General features: G+C 41.9%; 1 protein-coding gene across 1 annotated transcript in view; it reads left to right on the forward strand.

Moving 5' to 3' along the window:
• The window catches only part of CSMD1 (CUB and Sushi multiple domains 1), a 1,664,412-nt gene that overhangs the window by 224,319 nt on the left and 1,418,048 nt on the right, over positions 1 to 22,045 (forward strand).

The raw sequence follows: 22,045 nt of genomic DNA on the forward strand, positions 1-22,045 counted from the left end.
GTGGCTTCAGTTTTCTCCTGTTGCCTTTCTTCCAACAAGATTTCAAACTTGCCTGGCCCTGCATATGTGATCCCTGTACAAAACCGCAGTGAGATACAGTTACTTCTCGGAGGGAGCCTGCTGGGTAGAAAGAAGACGAAAGGAGTAAGATCTGTGCCCTCACTCCGATTCAGGCACATGGAAGGGCCATGATATCATCGGACAAATTACTTTGCCTCTGAACCTCCATTTCCTATCAGTAAAATGAAGATTTTTGAATTAGGAGGTCTAAGCTCCCTTTTAACTCTAAAATCAAAGTCACTTTTTTATTGCAAAGCCGTTGAAAAGTTAGAATGTATGCATTGTCCACCCCAACTATAAAACTTTCCCCTACTATGTAAAATTTTAATTTATATTCTCCGATGCTTCTGCATGCTTAGATAGCTCTAAGATCAAATCTATAATATCCTGAGTTTCAGTGAGTTAAAAATCTCCCTAGAATCAAACTACTGTAGTCTTCCTTTCTATGTCAGCAGTTTCAACAAGAGAGGCATCATTTGAATGATTGTGACAAGAAAATACAGATGCTTAAAAAAAATGTATAAAAGGGAAGGTTAGCTGATAGATTCACTTAAATGTATAGAGTTTAGTACTGAGTTTGAGGAAGTGCAAGACAGTGTTATCTGAAGCTAAGTGAACTGTGAAGTCATCATAGCTAAAAACTGTTACTGTCGCACAAAAATGATGATGAAAAGAACAGAAAGGACAGGCAGCCATAGACTTAGTAGACATGAGAATGTTCTAAATGGTAAAAATATTGTTATGAAGAAGTAGGGAAAGAGTTATTCTATTATAATGTCAGGATAATAATTATCTAGACTCTTCCCTCAGACTGTCCAGCCCACTTAATTGCAAATGTGTTTGGAAATGTGCAAAACGAAGCCCTAAGGACTGAGAGCAATTAAGGGAATATTTATCGACAGGCGGGATGAGGAAGGACTTCTGAGGATAAAAGATCGATAGATTTGTGAATTTGAAATCCACTCTGTTAAAAATAACCATGAAAAAAATAAAATGAACCACAGTCCCTTGTTCTCCACCCTCGTTGTGATGTTGACGGTGTCAGCATGTGTTGTTTCCCGTGCCGATTAGTGTGGCGCTGGATGAATACAGTCAGAGTGCTTGTCCCCTTCCTGAGAAGACTGGGTCTGCTTGCAGTGTTTGCCCTTGTGGAGCAAGTCGTGTGGGTGACCGCGTGTGTGTGTCTGTGTGCTTCCTTTCTCCTGTGTGAGTGCTGAGGGGCTGACTTTGAGGGCGATATGTTAGGCGTGTGTGTGTTTATGATTCTGCTGGCCTTTCTCCCAAGTGCCACCTGGATCATTTTACACTCACACCAACAACGTGTGAGTGTGCACTTCCCCTGCATCCTTGCTAACAGCTTGTGTTGTCAGTTTGTTTCTCTCTTTTTTGGGTGTTGTAATGACGTACGTTTCAGAGCAGTTTTAACGTCATTGCCCTGATTTCTAATGAGGGGAGCACTTCTTCAAATGGTTGTTTGTGGGGCACTCGTATACTTTCTTTCTGTAAAGTGTCAGTTCAGATACTTTATACTTTTATTCTTTTTGTGTGAGTTTCTTAAATAGCGTATCGTAAAACTTTTGTGTGTGTCTGAAGTACCAGATCCTTTGTCAAATGAGCGTTTTACAATTATGTGATTATTTCGTCCAAGTCGGTGACTTCTTACTCATTTTCTTAAAAGGGTCTTCTGATGAACAGAAATTCTGCCTTTTTAAAAATATGTACAAAGTCTAATTTATCATTTTTATTGTTATTGATCATTGTAATTAATCTAAGAAAACAGCCTACTCCCAAGCCATGAGGATTTTCTATTTTTCTCTACAGCTTCATGATTTTATATTTTATATTACATCTTTGATTATCTTTGACTTGAATGTGTGTGAAAGGGGAGAGTTAGGGATAAAGCTTCTTTTTTTTCTTTTTTTAATAGATATTCAGGTACCACAGTATCATTTGTTAAAAAGGCTTTTCTTTCTCTATTGAATTATTTTGGCACCTTTTCAAAAAGTACCTGTGTGGGTCTGTCTCTGGGCTCTGGGTCCTGCTCCATCCGTCTGTTTGTTACTTTTTATATCAACTCCAGTCCATATTGGCTACTTGAAATCAGATGGTATAAGACTTTCAACTTTTTGGTCAAGCTTGCTTTGGTTTCTCTAAGCCCTTGTGTGTGTGTGTGTGTGTGTGTGTGTGTGTGTGTGTGTGATCTTTCAATTTCTACTATACTATCCTCCTGGATTATGAATGCATAATTATATTGCCCTTTTCTGTATCTCCTTCTTCTCACTCCCTCACTTTTGTTTCTTGCCATCACCTCAGGAACAAACTATATGCAAGGAGCTCCTTGTCTGAGGCTCAGACTTGGGGGTGTGCATGAGTGAAGAAGCTCTTTATATGGACTTCCCCTCACAATTGCATGTCATACTCATGTGTACCTTCTCTGTTTTAGTATTTTTAATATATGATAAACATACTTTTTAAAACCCTTTGTTTAAATCTTTACCCAGACAGCAAATTAGATTAGAAGTCAGAAGGCCTTGGTGGAAGTAAAGCATGGCTACTTACTGTCTGTGTTTCCATGAAAACCTTATTGAATTGTGAAATGGTTCTGCATTTTAAACATGAACGTCATTGCATATGTTCTGCCTACTTGCCAATGTTATATACAAATTGTGTTTTAAAATAAGGTCATATACATGAGATGACTTAAAATTGTGATTTGTGATACAAATAGAGGAGGTTTGATTGAATTAGCCATTGAGGATAACTCATTTGCTACCTATTGCCTATGAATGACATGTTAGTGTTTTTAGTGTGCAGTTAGATTTATTAACACATGCTTATGTTTTTCGCTCAAAAAAAGTATCCTAGAATATTGACAAGGGTTCATCTAATTGCAGTAATGTTCCCATCTCCTCCCAGATATCTCCATATGATCTGAGGCTACTGCTCCGTGTAGGTCATTGTAAGACTTGTCCATGAAAGCAGGACACATACGTAGTTTGGCTATTTTTCTTAATTGAACTTAAAACACTTTTCTTAAGATTCTGCACAAGTATAAAGTGTTGAGTGATTTGCAGTAACTCATTCTGAATCCAGAGGACGGTGAATTTTCGTTTCACTGAGCTTAAATTTCTGCCTCAAATCCCTTCCCTTAGCCCTACCTTGCTGCTTACCTGGCCAACAGACATCTCAACATTATCCTTCTCCTGTGAAGCCTGGGGAGGACCAGACATGGACATCACTTCCCCTTTTCCTTTTCCTTTTCCTTTTCCCCAGAACCCTACCATTTCGTTGTTTGGTTTCCCAAATGGTGGACTTCCCAAGCCAGCGGGATGCCAAGAGCAGTCCTTCTGTTCTAGTCTAAGACGACAAAACTCAGGGACATCTCAGCTCCCCTCTGTCTGTAATCTTTACCTCGTTCCTCTTACATGTGAGTTCCTGCAAAGCGGTGGGTTGATATTACTCTCTGGTGGTCCTGGAGGGGTGGATAGGATCCTCCTTGCCTGACCAGATAGTTGTCTGAAGAAGTCAAACCTACGCAGTTAATTGACTATAATAGTTTTGACAGATGTTATTTGAAGTTGGGGCAAGCTGTGAGAGGACAATCTGTTATTAACTAGATTGAGGCTTTTATGCCAGGGAGTATGTACCTAAGCAGCAAGGTCAATAATATTCATCTTGGGTGGAATAAAGGAGGAAGGGGATATTTCTGTTTAACGTTCATCATCCTTTGTTGCCAAAAGAACAGCCACCTGCTTATCCAAAGGAGTTAATCTCAGAGGCAGTCTCCTCCCCCTCTGCCCCAGCCAAGCAGTGCCGTGGATCCACATGGCTCTTGGATTTGAGGGATGATGAGGGCTCAGTGATCATGCGGAGCCTGAGATTAAAGACACAGCTTGACTCGAGCTCGGCTTCCCTGCAGCTGTGCTAAGGAGACTCCACTAACTGCTGATAAGACCTTTGGCTTCCATTTAACTTCAGTTCTGACATTACGAATAGGTAGGAATATTTTATTGTTCATCTAGCAATGAAAACAAATACAGGGGGGAACGTAGCTTTTCATTGTTGCACTATTTTCTTCTTTTAAATACATTTTTATTGAAGTGCAGTTGGTTTACAATGTTACGTCAGTTTCTGGTGAACAGCACAATGCTTCAGTCATGTAGGAACATACATATGTTCGCTTTCATATTCTTTTCAACCATAAGTTACTACCAGATATTGAATTCAGTTCTCTGTGCTGTACAGTATAAGCTTGTTGTTTATCTATTTTATATATAGTACTATTTTCTTATAAACACTAGGCTCTTCCTGTCCCCCTGTTCCCTGTGGTCAAAAAGAGTTCAGGACGCCACAGACAGAGGCTGGCTCCAGTCTGAGGAAAACCCCTCTGTTTAAATCACGTCATTTAACCTCATCATATTTTTGAAGTATTGTTCACGGCCAAGATTTTGAAAGAAATGAGCTCCAGATCTTAGTATTTGACCAGTTCCCTCCCCCATCCCTCAGAGATTGCATTCACTTCTTTTTGGGTGAGCTAAGCAAAGCAAAATAAATCTTAAAAATTTTTAATTATCTATAAAATTAAAAAGAGCATGTTTTAAAGGTTAACCAAAATGACATGGATATTAATTACATCTCAGGTTGGTTTCAGTCTCCCAGCTGTCTCTCACTTCTTCATACACCATCATGGATAATTGCAGTAGACATTTTTCAGAACGCAGCCCCCAAAAAAAACAAGATCTCAGAGCCTGCTGCCCTCCCTGAGTAGATGAAGGGAGGGAAGATGAATTCGTCTATCATCTCACCAAAGAACTGCTTTTTTTATTCAGATTTATAGTGTCTGCAGAACAAGAATGCTGTCACTCATAATGGCTCTGGCCATTGTTTATTTATCAGTCCAGGCAGGAGCTGTAATTCACAGCACCCTGGACAGCTGCTGTTTTTCTCTCCCCATCAGCCAATTCCCTCCTTTTCCGCTAACAAATTGGCTTTCTTTGGAAACCTAGCTTCTACTTTCAGCCTGTGGAGTTGGCTTGTGTTTGACCAACTGGCTTCAGTTCTAGAAGGGAACACCTGACCCAGATGTGGGGCACAGAGATTCACCATCCTGGTTTACAGGATAATTTTGAACCAATGAGAGAGACCTATGCCTTTACTTGAGCTAATAAGAAAGACCTTCCCTTTGGCTCCAATTGCTGGCTGATAGGAAGTGGGCATGGGGCTGCCGAGGGCAGTAGGGGGGAACCTTCCGGGAGTAATCCACACCGGGAAAGAAGACAAAGGTGGGGAGGAAAGATGCTTCAAATCAGACCCATACATTTTATTTCATTTTATTGTTTTAGGCAGTGAGGGTAGGGTTTCTTGCAATGGAAAGAATCCTGTTGAATAAGCAGTCAGCCCTCTCATTGATAAGACAGGAAGGGATACTAGAGACCGCGAGTATGTGATCCAGAGAGCTGGAACCATCAGGGATCACTTGGTGGTTGCCATGGGCAGCATGAATTCTTGGCATCCGCAGATGTGGGTGGAATAAATTCAGATGATCACATTTACGGGGAATGCTGAACCACTCCCACAGGGTCTCCTCAAACAGGGGTTCTGGGCAGTTTATTTCAAAAGCAAGGTAGATGTGTTTGATGCATTGTGTGCCAGCCTTTGATGACAACTAGAGAGTATTTTTCTTGCTTTAAAAAGAACAAAACGTGGGAGGGAGGATACAGCTCAGTGGCAGAGTGCATGCTTAGCGTGCATGAGGTCCTGGGTTCAGTCCCCAGTCCCTCCATTCCAAAATAATTAATTAAATAAGTAAAAGAAGTTAAAAAAGAATAAAAAGAACAAAACATGGATACAGAAAAGTTGCTGCGTACTCTCCAGAGTGATAGGGAACAGAGTCAGAATTTGAAACCACGTCTGCCTGACCTGATGGGCACGTTCACATACTATCAACTTAGTAATAACACGAATGATGCTGGTTATTTTAGTTAACCCAGAGTTAACGTGGAGGGGAAGGTGGTGGTAACAGACGTGCTTGATCAAAATGTCACCCACCAAGCAGCCACAGGGCATAAAAGCTTCGTACCTGAAGGTTCCTCTGAATTCAGATTTTAATTGCTGTGCTCCCAGGACAGAATGCTTAAAATATGTCTAGATACATTACACTGAATTCTTTCACAAAATAAAAGGCATTTTTGATTCTTTAGATTCTTATTGATTTAATCTATGGGGTCTTATTGATTAAATCTGTTTCAGATTCTTTATTGATTAAATCTATGTTTTCGAGTCTTATTGGCTAAATCTCTAGGGGTGATGCAGAACTCGAGTTTATGGATGATTTTTGATATATGGTTTAATGTCAATTTCACAGGGTCCTTGTCTGAGGACCACAGGGACCCCATTCACATACAAGGTAATCAGGACTTGGAAAATCAATGTAGCCTGAGAGTAGCAATCTCTGCTATTAGATAGAACTATTTCTGAACTATTAAGTGTAAACACAAAGCTGTGATTTCACAAAGATTATAAACATGACTCTCAAGACGTACTCTTGGGTCAAAATACTCTAAACTAAAGGCAGGAGATTAACTGTTATAAAGAAAAAGAATTCACCAAGGTGGGTGAAGAATCACTAAGAGTACACTTACCCAGTTCATTTACATGATCGGGATTAGAAATTTGCAAATTAGATTGTTGGAACATCGTCAGTGACCTCTGAGGAACTGTAATTACTGAGTTTGTGAGAATCCAAGGGAGGTTAACACCGGAATGCTTCATTCAAAATAGATTCTCTTAAGTAATTCCTATCACATTTGCATATTTTGGTTTTTCTATAAAGAGGGCATGAGAAAGGTGTCCATAAAATGGGGCTGTTAAAATCCAGCACGCATCAAAGTCCCCTGGTGGGTTTGTTAGACAGATTGCTGGGCTCCAGTTCCGAAGTGTCAGAGTCTGGTCTGGGAAGTTGCCAGCTTTGTGTCACACATGCACCCTTTTTTCTAACTTCGAAAAAATGGAATTCATTCAAAGTTGTTTAAGTAGGAAATACATTTTTAAAGGTTCTTATTTGAATCAGAGAATTATTGGGATGGCCAAAGAAATATACTTAGGGGTAAAATTGCAGTGATAATGCTCAGAATTGTAACATGAAACTGGCCCAGTGCTATGTCCTAACATGCAAACCATTGTCAATCCCAGAACCTTACTGCACTGCTAGTCCACCTTGGAAATGGCCAGCATGTCCACAGCTGCCATCCCTCCCAGCAGGTCGATTCCTCCCACAGGGTCTGTTCCCCGAAGTCGCCCACCTCTGCCCTGAAGTCCGTAGGCACGTGTGAACCTACATCAGGAACCTGTGTCCTAACCACAAGCGAACTAAGAAGTGTTTGTTTTTGGACTGTACTTTGGAAAGGTAGCACTTAGAGTGTGGGGGCCTATTTGAATTTAGGGAGATGTTCCAAAAATGTCAGATGGCCTCTCAGTGGTTCTGGTTTATTGTCGTGTAGAAGACGATGGCAAAGGTAGCATGTTAAGATGATTTGTCATCTTGCGTGGCCCTGTGGTTACGCTGTGTTGAGCTTGGGGCTCCTGCTTGAGTTCTGTGCAGCTGTCGTCAAGCAGCTGGGGCTGCATCATGTGAAGACTGGACAAGGCTGGGCGGCAAGGATGGCTCACTCACAAGGATGGGAATTCTCAAAGCTGGCTATCAGCTGAGAGGTCATCTGGGGCTTCTGAGCCAAGTGTCTACACTGTCTTCTCTCTGAGGCTTCGGCTTCTTCTAACACAGTGGCTGAATTTAGGAGAAGACAAGTGAAGGCTAAGCGGGAGGCAGGAACAGGAAGACACCTGATTCTGTGGAGAACTGTTCCCGCAGCGGCGCTCCCATCACTTTCTGTGGATCACAGGACCAGCCCAAACTCAAACGGCAGAAGAGTAGCAATAAGACAGTGCAGAAGAGCTTGTGGATCAGGAGTTGTGATGGCGGCACGTCCTGAAAGTGGACGGATGGAATATTCTGCAGCTAACTCGGCAGACAAACACATATCTTACACACACACATCTTGGCATTTAATCAGATGTGCTCCAGTGTTGGCTTTGAATACTAAGCTAAAAATCTTTACTTCTTACTTATCTGTATGCACACAGCCAGATTTGAGATCACTTGCTGTGATAGAAATAAGTAAGGAATTGAGGTGGAGTAGGTGTGGAACTTCTCTCCTCCTAATCACAATCGAAGGATGAAGTTCATCAGTGCAGACGTCCATAGTGATGCCGTCTAGTGATGTACATCGTCTCCTCCTTTCTCTTCTGTCCTAAGATAATTTTCTGGGGGAAAAAATGGTTATACTACAAACATGGGGTTAGACTGGACCATCAGATTAATGCTCTACAGTTTTGAACTCAAACCTGGCAAATTGAATATCCTCATGAATCAATAGGTTGTTATCATTAGTAAGTTGTATATTAGAATTGATCATTCAAAACTAAAGGATCCATTCATTCTGTGTCTTTGTCTCTCAAATGTAAGGCTATTTTTCTCCCCAGAAAGACAGTTGTGCACAAGGTGGCCACCACATTATCCTTCCTGACTGCCAATGAGATGAGGGACTAATGGTCCTCAATACTCCATCTGCAGCTGGAAAAAAAAACAAAAATGGAGAAGTGGGTACTGTCACTGGCTGCCCCTGTTAAGAAGCTTTATAAGCACAGTTTTGTTGTGGAATTGCTGTAAAGGATAAAAGAATTCTAGACAACACTCGAGATTTCTTTATGCCTGATTACACGAGGCATTCTGTGGACACCCACTAAGGTTATTTTCAAGTACTGACTGAGATCACTTAGAATTCATTCAAAACCCAGGAGCTTCTCTGAATCTTTGGAAACTGCTTCCAAATTCCAACAGTTGCAAAGAAGTCATTTTATTTGAGTCCTTGTCAAATCATTTAGTCCAAACGTGAAGACAGGTATGGCCCGGTGTACTGAGTTGTACCAGATGAAAGCTGTCTTCCGTCTTGAATTAAATTCAAGAGTGTGCATGTCCACGTTTCCATTTTTCTTTCTGCCCCTTCGTAATGTGTCATCACTTCAAAGTGAATTAAAGGCTCCATTATCTTAAACTAAGAATTTGAAAAATACAAGGTTTGAGTTTTAGAATTCGATTAGAGGAAGACATTTGAGAGTCTCAACATTTCATGTGTAAACATTTACTTAACTCCTCTACTCTCAAAATGATCACCCTCAGTTAGGCCTGGAATATTAAAGTCCAGGGATCCGAAGATCTGCCTTGCCCAGAAAAATAATTATTTGATCTTCGGTTGAGATAGAGGACAGGAACTGACATGATGAGTGGAGGCGAGGGAGGTCTGTCTAACTGCTTTTTAAACTTTCAACATATCTTTCTATTTATAGCTCTGCCTTTTCCCCACTATTCTGAGAACTGGGAGTTCTTCAACCAATGTACTGTTGCCTCCCAGCCTTCCCGGATGCCATTTTAGCATTTGGGGTTTTAGGATCTACTGAAGCAGTTACTAATCTACCAACTCCTTTCCACATCACTTTTTCTTTTCTTGCCGTTGTCTCCTCTCAAATTACATGTCTTTGTGGAGTCTTGCCTTAAAAAATTTATTTACTGTATTTTAAGGAGATTTAGGGAGTAAAAATGCAAAAGCCCTTTTAGGGCAATGAAAGTACTCTGTGTGATAATGTAAGGATGGAGACATGTCATTATACGTTAATCGAGTCCACAGTTTGATGTACAACACCACGTGAATCCTAATGTCACCTACGGACTTCGGGTGACGATGAGATGTCAATGCAGGTTCATCGATTGTAGCAAATGTACCGTCTGGTGGAGGATGTTGATATTGGGGAGGAAGAGTGTGTGTGAGGGCAGGGAGTATATGGAAATTCTCTGTACCTTCCTCTCAATTTTACTGTGAACCTAAAACTATTCTTGAAAATAAAATTGTTTAAAAAATGAGAAAGCATATGATCAGTTCTCCATTTTAACCCTTGTATAGGGTTTTATACCTTTTGCCCTGGACATAATTCAGGGTGTCTATTTATGCAGACTGAATGACTGCTTAGATGAATGACAAAATATTGATTCAGTAAAAGAAAAAACTAAAATAAAATGTAAAAATTATGTAAATATAGGTAAGTAAAATTTGCTGAGTCACTGCATTTAAGTCATGAAACTAATTTGCTGATTTCAAATGATACATATTTTTTTCTTTAATTTTCCAAAATATAAAAATACATGTCACATGTAAAGAAGTTAAATAGGGATTGTCCCATTAAGGAGAAAATTGGCTGCTCCAGAAATCCTTAAATGAGGCCAGAGCCATGAGGTAGTGAGCTGTCTGCTGATCACGCATGAAGTGATCAAGTATTTGAAGGACGTTTGAAGACTGAATGGCGTTAATCTCATGAAGGAAATAATGAGGATTGTTTTTTTCATGAGAATGGAAAAAGTATAAAAGATAAAGCATAAAAGAGAAATAATGTACATAATGCTTAATGAAAGACATGAATATGTGGACAGAATTTTGGTTTCCCTGGAGTTATAACGGATGCTATGATGTTGGGATGGAAAGGGAAAATGACTTGACTGTATGGGAATCTGATGGACTCAGGCACTACAGGCTGTGTGATGTTGGCCAAATCACTTTCTCTCTTGATGCCTCAAGGGCTTGGCTACGTTATTACAGATCCCTTTGAGTCATGCCATGAAGACTAAAGTGATTAACTGACTTTGACTTGGCTTGCTGAAAACATTCCTTCTTTCCACAAACTCACCTGCTCCTGCAGCAAAGGAGTCAGTAGACCTACCAGATCTTAAATGCTGAGAATCAGTAATTCTTTATCAAGTGTGTCATACAGTATTGTCGTAGCCAATTTTCCTTTAGCAGAAAGTATAGAAGAGCCTCAGGAGGGGCTGAGACTCCCGCACTCCACTTCCTAATCCTGACAGAGGTCACCGACTTCGACTCTGCTCCCTCTGGAAGACTTGCCTGCCTGAACGCCATGTTTGATCAGTTACAGTGTCACGTTCTACGTGTATCTCAACTCCATCCTTCGCTCTTTATCTCTCCTTTTAGTGCCAGTGGTCAGCTTTTCATCCTTGCTTTGGTTCTACTGGAATATACTTAATGGAAATGGTGGGACTCCATACCTCTGGTCTTGTGCTCTACGTAACCGTTAGGAAACCTGCCTCAAGTATGCATCTGACTGTGTCACTGTCATCGTCAAATAAAGATGAAAGAAAATGATTTTAAAAATACTTGAAAGCCATGTTCCTTAGCCTGCCATAGCAGGATCTCAGTGATCTGTTTCTCTCTCCATTAACCAGTGACTCCCAGTTTTCTCCCTAGATTGTGATGGTCCCTACAAGGTCCCCTCTTGTTGGAATGCGAGCCCCCCTGTTTGTGGTCTACCCATCACCTACTTATTCTCTTTTTAAGGATTCGACTCTGAGTCATTTCCAGAAAATTCTCCATTCCTCAGTCTGAATTGGATTTTCTCCTTTTCTCTACTGCTCTTAAACCCTGAGACTCTCTCACAATACCCTTAGCATATTTTATCATCACCTGTTCTGTCCAACACGAGGTTTGAGGACCTCTGCAGGCAGGGTCCTTGTGCTATTTTTATTTTTGCTCCCTGGAGCCCCTAGCAGAAGTAAATGATAAATACTTGTTGAATAAATAAGTGATTTTATCTTCTACCTGATCATTTGGAAGAAATTTCACTTTCTTAAAAAGATGGATGTTTGGTATCCTTTGTAAGTGTTCGAAAAAATGATTCACAGAGAAATGTTATGCCATAAAAGTTAAAGTAACCTTGAGTTTATTTCTATCAGTTTTCTAACTGTCGAAGTTCTATACCCACAAGCAACATGCAAAAATAAATTAAGAAGAGGCATTGTCATATGAGAAATATTCACAACACTTGTTAAACAGTAGGCGTGCTGTCATCACAGGTGTAGGGACTGCAGAGGGGTCTTGCAGGAGGAGAGGGAGATTAGGTTCCACTGTAGATACAACGAGGAAAAGTGGGGATGGACAGCCAAGAAGCAGTGTGGAGCCAGTGGATGGAAAATTACTACAAGGAGATATCGGGGATTGGGTGGTTACTGTATAAACGGACTCAGCTGGAGTCTTGCTACACTGCTTCTGGGGAGGGCACGCCCAAGGATGGCAGCTCGTCTGGAAGGGCTCAGGGGAGGCCGTGTGTAGCTTGGCTAAGGAGAGACCCAGGGCGCCACTGCCAGCTTACCATTAGCACAGCCTCATTTATTACACCAATGCACAAAAAAGTGCTTGTAGAAAAAGAGTGGTTTATTTCCCCAAGGAAGCTGTGGTCCAGAACATGTATTCACTTTGAATTGGTTAATCTTTCTTCAACACTCTAAAAATGATTTCTGCCGATAGCAATGTAACACAGACACACTACCCCAGAAGGGGATGTAAAATAAAAATCACATGTAATCATCTGTTGGTAAAGTCTGTGACTTCCGAGCTCCCGCGTGCTCTGAGGTCTTTGTACCCGTCTTTGAGATGAATGGAATGGATTCAGGAAAGGATTTTTATTTGGTAAAGAGTTAGCAAAGCTAATTACACAAGCATCAAGCCTAAATTCATAAGTGGAAATAGCCTGGTCTGAGTGTATATACCACCGCCTGCTTCCTTTGTAGACTGGAATCACTGCACAGTTTTTGAATAAGCCATAAACAAACAGCCACTGGCCAATCTATAAATGTAACAGCCCAATCATAACCAATTATTCAAACAAAATGCCCCTGCAGATCATGGGTTAAAAATAATATCTGTGAGTTTAACAGAGAACTCTCTCCCCAAGTTCTTGTTAAGTCTACTCACTGGTTCTTCTTTTCACAATTTGCTTAACGGTCATGTGAGTAAAGGAAGGGCTGAGGGAAGCTGTTCTTTGGCAACAGGTGATGTGTCTTCTGTTGGTCACAGAATCTCAGTGGAAACCGAACAATGGCAGAGAGAAAGTCTGGCAAGAGATGAGCAATAACTCAACTTTAATTTTGTCCCCCTGCTTGGATGCGCTCAGCTGGGACACTTGGCTCATTATGCATTCATGGAGACATGTCACAGTTGCGTGAGCCTACCAATGCAGTTGATTTAGACAACGCAGTAGTTTGAGCGTGGTTGGGAGACCCTCCAAATCTAAAAAATGGCAGGGCACACAAAATTGAAACTCACTGACTGTTTCTGTGATAATTGAATTTCATTCAGGTTTAGCCATAAAAAAAAAAAAAACTGAACAATCAAAGAACTGTTTCCAATTGCAATTTCAGGAAACGACTGGGATAGCGTGACTCAGAAATGCACATTCACCATGTACGTTCAGAATCAACTCTGTTACCAGTTGTATAGGTGTGACTTGAAAACAGTATTCTCTTATTTTAAGCAGAAGAAATCCCTTCGTATCTAGAGAATTAAGGCTGTCAAATCACTTGATAGTAGAAGAAGAAGAAGAGTCTTTCAACATTTTATGTCTCCAGGGCAGCAAACTGACTTGAGTGACTGTCTTAGTAGATGCTGTTCCCAGCATCGCTGCAGACGGGCGGCTTTTCTAGAGACGACGTTAAGAAAAGGTTTCTTAAGTAACAGTGATGTCTTGACTCCTAAAACTTAACCATCCAAAGGGAAGTGTGACTGGCATTTTGTGATGTTTGAACTGGTCCTGCCTCGTGATTTTCTTCCCGAAGGTGAGCACTGAGGGTCTTGCCTTCTGCGAGAACAGGGACACCCTTTCTTTTTAATGAAGCTCGATTCACTCTGCCTTATTCAGTAGTAGTTTCCAGAGAATCTGCCCTCGGAAGCGACAGGTTGAGCCGCTACAGAGAGGCTACTGTGTATTGTTCTCTGCTGAGGTCGTTAGGATTCATGACGCATGTTATCATTGACCTAAACTTACGGAAATAAGGCAGACGTAATATAGAATTTCTGTAAGGAAACCCCGAGAATAACTGCTTCAGGGATTTTTTTTTTTATGTTATTAACTTTTCCCCCCTCACCTCTCCTTGTTTCCCTGTACTTTCCACCTTCAATGGTTAATGGTTAATAAAATGCATAGAACAATAATACCATACCAGCTACACTCACTAGTGAATGGACAGTTCAGTCAGCTGCCAGGCTTTAAGAAGAGAGTCGTTCAGACATGAAGTTTATGCTCTGAATAAAGTCTGTGGAACATATAGGGGTGATATGTCATCTGTCCTGGGCGTCAAGGTCCTGGGCAACTCCCTGGAGAAGGCAGAGTATTAGTGACGTGTCTAACTAAGAACATCCATTGAAGGGAAATGAAAAAGGGCATGTTTCCTCTTTCTTAAAAGCCTTGTAATAAAAAAATAAATTCTGTTTTGGAAATGAAACTAAATTGTTCTGAACTTTCCACCACTTGTATTAAGCTAGAGGCATCCAGAAATGTTAGAAAAAAGAGTGACACTAACAGATTTTTCTGAAACTGCATTTACTTTTGTCTTATATGTTTCTTTTCTGTATTTTATGGGTATGGTGTTAACTTTAAAATATGGGAGTCCTGCTATAAATTAAGAAATAATTCATGATAACCGATTGGCGAAGCATTTAATGATCAATATAGATATTCTTCATGAACGAGTAATTGTTCTTTTTCACAGCTGGTGGAGTACACAAAATGAATTTCCTAAATGGATCTGTATTAGCAATATACACACAGTATGTAAGAGAACGACCCTCTTTAGTTCTCCCATGAACCTTTCACACAGGGTTCAGTGTGACTAGGAAACACCAAGCATAGAGAAACACCCAAACGTGTTTACTTGGGCAGTGGAAATGAAGTAAGTGTTACTTAGCAGGGATTATACACACGCAAACCAGGATGGCCCAGAGCTGAACTCTTATTTCCACCTCATCAAAGCTGGGTCATGGTCAGGATGAGGAAGAGAAGGAAGAAAAAAGAGGAGAAGGAAGAGAGAAAGAATCATGAATTTACTAAATTTGAATCTTGAATTTGACTAAATACTTTTCCGAAATGACTGTGGTACGTCGTAAGTGACTGAGTAACCGCCAAAGATCAAAAATACATTTTCAGTCTTTGGGGAAATTGATGTTTCCGGGGATCAGTTGAACTTGGAGGTCAAAATAATTCACGTGGTTATGTTGACGCTTAGCTTGGAGGTGACAGACTGCAAACCTGGAGAACAAAGTGAGCGAGAACGCTTAGCTTCTGCATAACTAGCTCACCGACTGCATTCTACCCTAGGAACGATGGACAGCAACACGTTGGGCTAGAAATTGCCATCTTCCACCCTCAAGAGATTACAATCTAATGGCAGAAAGAAATGTACAAATATATAAGAGGGGAAAAGCAGGGAAAATTCTGAAGGAAATGGTGAGAAAGATCAAATATATAATGATATTGGCCCTTAGTTAAAAATTGGAAACCATATGGCATGAAGCTGCTTAAATCCCCTTCCTACCCTCAAATCCTACACTAACTAAAAGATCTTAGGTGTGAAATAAATATGAGGTTTTGAAATCTGCGTCTGAGTGTCAAAGTTGGGGTTCAGTGATTATGACGCTGCTGCTCATTTTCTTAAAACTCTTGGAGACACGGTTTTCTATAAAATGGGACCACCACTGCGTATCTCAGATGTTAAATGCAATAGTGTTTACCAAGTTCCTTGTCAGCTATTTACATTTGGTCAATAACTGAATTATTTGGATCCTGTTCTGTTCCACGGTAACCATGTATCTAGATGTTTTAACTCGAGAATATCACAATAGTGGAATAAAAGAAAGTTTGATTTAATCACAAGGACATTGGATGTTATTTATTTTTTTAAACTATGTTAGGAAAATGGATATATCATATAATTATGAATAATTGCAACTCAGTAATTTGCTGGTATTCTGTGCTGTGGAACCGAATGGCCAGATGTGAGTGGCCATCACCAGGTATTATGCTAAGTGTCTGCTTTAGCCCATTATGTTGTCCTGAGGACACCACCATGTTGATGCCGACTCTAACTTATAACTGAAGAGACCACACTGGTGCGACTTGCTAATACCACAGCAAGCCGTCCTTTCTGAGGAGCGGGATTGAAATGAGCGGTCACGTGAAGGTCCTTGTTAGCAAGGTCTGTCCGGAAGGTCCTGGTGTTTGGACTCCAGGATATATTATCTTACACTTCGGGCACAGTAAATATTAGTTCATTTCCTCTCCCTCCCAGAGCCTTTCGTCCAAATCTGGACAAGATAGATGCCTGATAGATGACCCTAGATACGGAGGTAAATCAGGGCCAAATTTTAGAAATCTTCTGAAGTCAAACCTGAGCACAGTCTCACAGGTTATACTTTATCCCAGTATGAAAACAGCACACTTTAAAGTCATAATGAACGTGGAACCAGCTCTCAGGAAAGAAATGCTAGCCAACTTTATACTGAAGGTAATCGGTAGAGGAGCTGGACTGACCTTTTTAAAAAGGAGCCGAAGTTCTCCCTGTAATGTACCTGTGAAACAAGATACACTAAGGCAATTAATAATTAAGACGGTTGAGGGAGTTGAGGGGACTGACAAAAGCTATAAACTGTTCCACAAAAAAAAAAAAGTACAATTACCCAAGAATCTGCAAGTGAAAATTTAAACAGGGAAAAATCATGATCTAAAGGCACTAAATAAAGTTTCCGAGGCTCATGTTTAGATTGATTTCAGCTCTGGCTCTTTGGACGCATAGAATACGTAGGCTGGAGTCTTTGCCCAGCACGACTTGGTGAACAAGGCAAGGTCCGGGACAAAGTGTGCTTCTGTTAAGTTTTATTTTTAGCGCCTGATGTCCTTCTGTGCATTCTGTACTAGATTTAATAAATATTTATTGAATTAGTTCAATTCAATTAGATCTTGTTCTGGACCCTGGAGATACAGTTGTGACTCAAACAATTGTGAGACAGAATGGCTAGAAAGATGTTAGAACTAAAACAGTTTGAAACGGCTCATTCTACAGAGAAGGAAGACTAGCCCTTACAAGAAGGGAAGTTTCAAATGGCTCGCAGCCGGTCACTAGAGAGGACTGGGACACGAGACCCCCAACTCCTAATTCACTGTTGTTTGACCAGGTCTCACCTCCCAAGGGAAGTGGTTCCGAGTGGGTGCCTGGCGTGTTACTTCAGAACGGCCCTTCCAGCCGCTGAAAAACAGCCGTTGGTTTTAGCATGAAACACTCAATAGCACATTTTTGCCACATAAAATCCCTGCTGATGCTAAATCAGTATGTTATAAATTGCGTCTCTGAAAACTTTACCCGTCCTGTATATGTTGCTTAATTGGGTAAGGACTAACAGCTTATGACAACATAAATTTAGAAAATGGAATGTTATACAAGATTTATTCCCAGTGTGCAGTGTGAGTTTCTCCTCTCTCTCCTCTAGTTAGGCAAATTTACAGTACATTGATGAAAGAAGACATATTTATGCATTTTAAAATTTTATTAGAATTTCCTTGTAAACGACACGGTCTAACATGGATGAAGAATTGTGCATCTTTAGCCTCTGTTTTGGACTGTGTACAATACATTCATCATGATGAGGTGCAAGCTCTGTGGAACTTACAAACTGCGCTTTTATTTCCATTTGTTATACTACAAAATGTTTCCTACAAGCACCAACAGAGACTTAATACACAGTCTACCTGACCTTAGATTATCGTTACGGGGACTAATTAGAAAGGAGTTTAATCGTACATAGGACACACGCCTTCGGATAAACCGAGGTGGGGCCGTGGTCGTTTGTTTTGTTGCCCTTCGCTTGTGATTTTTTTCAATTTCTAGGGAATCTGCTTATCATTATACTTTCTAAAAAAAAACAATACTTACTGGAATTTTCTTTCTTTCTTTTTTTTTTTTTTTTTTGGCCACACAAAGAGTTTACACTCTTGTGGACTGTGACTTTCACTCACATGGCACTGAGATTTACAAATCCAACCACCCTTCTACTGGTGAGGAATGGAAAGATTTAGAGTTCTCAGCAAGCAGGGGAAAGCAAGGTCATAAAGCAGGACAAGGGTGATGATCAGTCGTTATAAAAATGGAGTAGAACCTACCCTGGAAATCAAATCCCCTGGGACCCAGATTTAGCTTTTTGGAACATGTCGATCTGTATTACGGTCAAGACTGCCTAAAAATGACCACTTAGGCGCCTTAAAGCTGAAGACCTCAGAGAGACAGAACCATATTTTAACAGTTCAATAAGAATTCTCCAGCAGTCAATGCCAGTAAGAGCCTCCTGGCCCTCCTGGCGGAGACGATGATCTCCTCATTTCCAGAAATGAGAGGAATGGAATGTTTCTTCGCAGAAGGAGCTGACAGGAATTGAAAATCTCAAGTATTTATGCTTCGTTAAGTCCCTGGGAATGATGACTTCTCAAGGAGTGTCTAATAACCAGATGCCGTTTTGTCAGTTAGAACACATCTGAAGGAAGGGGCTGTGCAGAAGCGGTGTCACACCAGCCACTTCTCCTCCCTGGAGAGCAGGGTGCTCCGAGGAGAGCACGTTCGTCGTCACGGGTGCCCAGCAGACCGCCACCCCGGGGGTCTGGGAGCCGTCACACAACCCACGGCAGCGAGATGGGAGCACGGCTCCCAGGAAAGGAACTTTGAGAAATACGTTCTACAAAATGCTTTATAAAGAAAAAACCGTGAAATGATCAGGACTTTATGACCATCCAAGGTCCTGTGGAGAAGAAGAACTCAGCAAAATAGGTGCGATGAACGGTTCCATCCCTAGTCACGCCCTCAAGAACTCACACCAGAGAGAAATTCCGTGAATGATGTTGGCCCTGTTAAGGACTACTTTTATGTTTATACCTTTATGAACACCTTTATCTAGAGTTGTTGGAAACTCTGCAAAATGGAGAAAACAGGAATATTTTATTGGGGAAAATTTTTTTTTTCCTAAGAGAGCAACTTTTCACTCTTTGAGTGTTAAAAAGTGGAGGAGAAACTTCACAGGCACAAGAGATGAAGATATCTTTTCTTTTCTTATTAGCCATAATACAAATTCTCAATTAAAGAAAAATACCTGTTAATGTGAAAACCTGGACATACCTACATGGCCTAACGATAAGCACTCAGGACATTCTGACACACAGCTCCGGAACATTTAAAGCATGTAGTTTGGTGTTGACTTTGATGGTGTTGTGTTACATGAATGATTTTGCAAAAATGTCCATTCCTTCTGTGATAGCTTTAGTAGATTTCTTATACTATGTTAGGTAAATTTACTACAATATATTCAACACTGTTTATGATCTTCGTTGCTCTATTAAAAAAAGAAAAAAAAGAATCCTTGATGAGCATTTATGTGAGCAAATATTTACCTCCTTATTTAATTTGTATCTCACTGACCAGTGGTTTACACTTTCGTGCCTGTGAGAACTGCTTAGTGGTGTGGTGAGGAAGCGTCTAAGTGAATGTGTCCACAATGTCCTGTCTGATTCCCACTGGTAACTAATAGCAAACATGTGTTTCTGTATGTATTGACTTGTAAGTTCTCCTAAATTCCCCTAAGGTCTCAGATCATGATCTGGATGGGAGAGGATGGAAAGCACGGGCCTCTAGACATTGGAGATTCCCAGTCTCCATGCTTTACTTTTACCTTCTCTACAGAAGATTTAGGACTTCCTCACTCACATATTAAACATCACATTTTTTTTTAAAGGTATACCTACAAACTTCAACAGATACCTATTGGATCAGATTTAAGCTAATGTAGACTTTTTTAAAATTATACAATATGAAGAGATTGGAAATCATGGAAGTCATATTTATTTGGTGCACTTTGCTAATAAAAACAATTGCTCTTCTGTAATCCACATGCCATCAGGTGCTTTATCCCAGCTTAATCATTAAATTATTAAAAAGACACTAGGTGATGCCCATTTATTTGCAAGGAGAAAGCTGTGGCTTGCAGACGTCAAGCCACGTGCCGCAGCCATCAGAGCTAGTCATTGGCAAAGTCGACGTTGGCATTACGGCCTCCCTTCCCCAAACGCCGGCGGGCGAGTCTGCTTAGTCTGCCCGGTTTGTGAACTTGCTGCTGGAACCTCTTAAATTTTTAGGATTGCTAAAGGAAATCATTTCAGTTGAGTTAATTTCCTCAGGTTGTCTCTTGAAAGGAGAAAGGTGATTCTAAGGTTTTCCTTGTGGTTTCTTGAAGCTGTGAATTTCTAAAACAGAAAATAGCCTTCCCCGATGGTAAACCAAGTCGTGCTCTGTTCTCACCAGTGACCAAAGTCAGTGTAAACGTCAGTAAATTACACGTGTGCGTTCAAGCAAGGAGCGGACTTCATTCACACTCCCCCGTTGTGCACACCAGCATCGTTGGATGACAGCTGCTCTCCCTTTCTTCTTTCCACCTCAACCAGTGTCCATGGCAGTGGACCAACTAGTTCCCTTTAATATTATCAGGCACATCATTAAAATATTTTTAATCTAACTGTTTACTTAAGCTCTTTTTAAAAGCGTCCCAGCTCTTCTAATACAGCAGTGTAGCCGCTTTACTCTGACACTGAAATAGGTCATTTGTGTTCCTCTTGTTTTCCCATCACTAAAGGAGCTTGCCGTTCTTTCCTGCCTCCAGCTTCAGTGCCTCCCTCCCCGGAGCGCCTTCATCCTTCCCGTTTTACGGAGTTAAGGGGGCTCGGCGCCTCCTGACCGCCTCACTTCCTGCCGCGTCCTGTCTTCAGCCATCCCGGGTCTCCTGTTGCTGCTTCCTCCCCAGGGGTCACTCTGACGCTCAGCACGGCCTGGGGCGGGGTGGGGACAGTATCACAAGCATCCTCCTTCTCAGCGGCTCATCCAGCCAGTGGTGGTTTTGTGTGTTTGCCTCGTTCTCACGCTGATGTTGAAGGGTTCAGACGGGCTGGTTGTCTGCGCGTGCCTCTCCGCCGTCTCTGTTTGGCGCTGTTACGGGGCTGAATTCCGTGCCCTGTTAAATCCGTGTGTCGACGCCTTAAACCCCAGGACCTCAGAACGTGACTGTGTTTGGAGACAGGACTTTACAGAGGGGACTGCGTGTAAATGCGGCCGTTAGGGGGGGCTCTGATCCAGTCTGGCTCGTGTCTTCATAAGAAGAGGAGATGAGGACACAGACATGCACAGAGGAGAGGCCGGGCGAGAGGAGGGCCACGCACAGGGCGCAGAGGCCGCAGGAGAAGCCGGTCCCGCCGAGCCTCGAGCCCGCGCTCCAGGCTCCGGGAGCTGCGTGAGCGCGTCTCTGCTGTCCGTGCTCCCGGGCTGCGCTGCTTTGCTTTGGCGCCGCCGCGGACTGAGAGAAGAAAAAGGAAATAAACGTTGACTTCTCAGAGGCTATCCCTCAGTTTTGCAGTTTGCAGAGACTTTCTCAGTTCTCCGTCTCATAAAGAGAGTGTGCTCTTGAGATCAGCACCGTGAAGGAGCGAGGGGCCCAGAACTGGGCAGAGAAGGACACTAAACTGTGGTTCAGTCACAACGAAGACGCAGCTCATCTGTCCAGCAGGGACCATCAGTGGATGCACGCTGTTCCCAGCAGGGGAGCCTGGTGTGAGCAGAGTGGTCCCTTTTGGCCAGAAAACAATTCCAGGCGTTCCAGCTGTGTGCTGCCATGGCAACCACGTCAGTTGTCTGGACGCTCCTTCAAGGTGTAGCCTCTTGCCTCCTCTGGGCCCAGGGCTTCCCTCCTCAGGTTAAGCTGCGATGCGAGCCTCCTTATTCCCAGGGGAAGGTGAGTGGGCGGGAGGTAGGTCCGGAGGGATATGCCGCGTTGCCTTATAAAGCAGAGGCCTTTACGTGGGGGGGAGACCACTAGACCACAGGTAAAGGCGGAGGCAGCCCTGCGGGCGCATAAGGTGAAAGGGCATTTGGAGTTTCCTGGTTCTGCAGAGCATCTACCCTGGAGTCCTCCACCTCAGGTCTCAGATCCATTCCTGCCCGCCCTCTCCTGCCCAG

Source organism: Camelus ferus, chromosome 26 (genome assembly GCF_009834535.1).
Source record: "Camelus ferus isolate YT-003-E chromosome 26, BCGSAC_Cfer_1.0, whole genome shotgun sequence".
Taxonomy (NCBI): Eukaryota; Metazoa; Chordata; class Mammalia; order Artiodactyla; family Camelidae; genus Camelus; species Camelus ferus.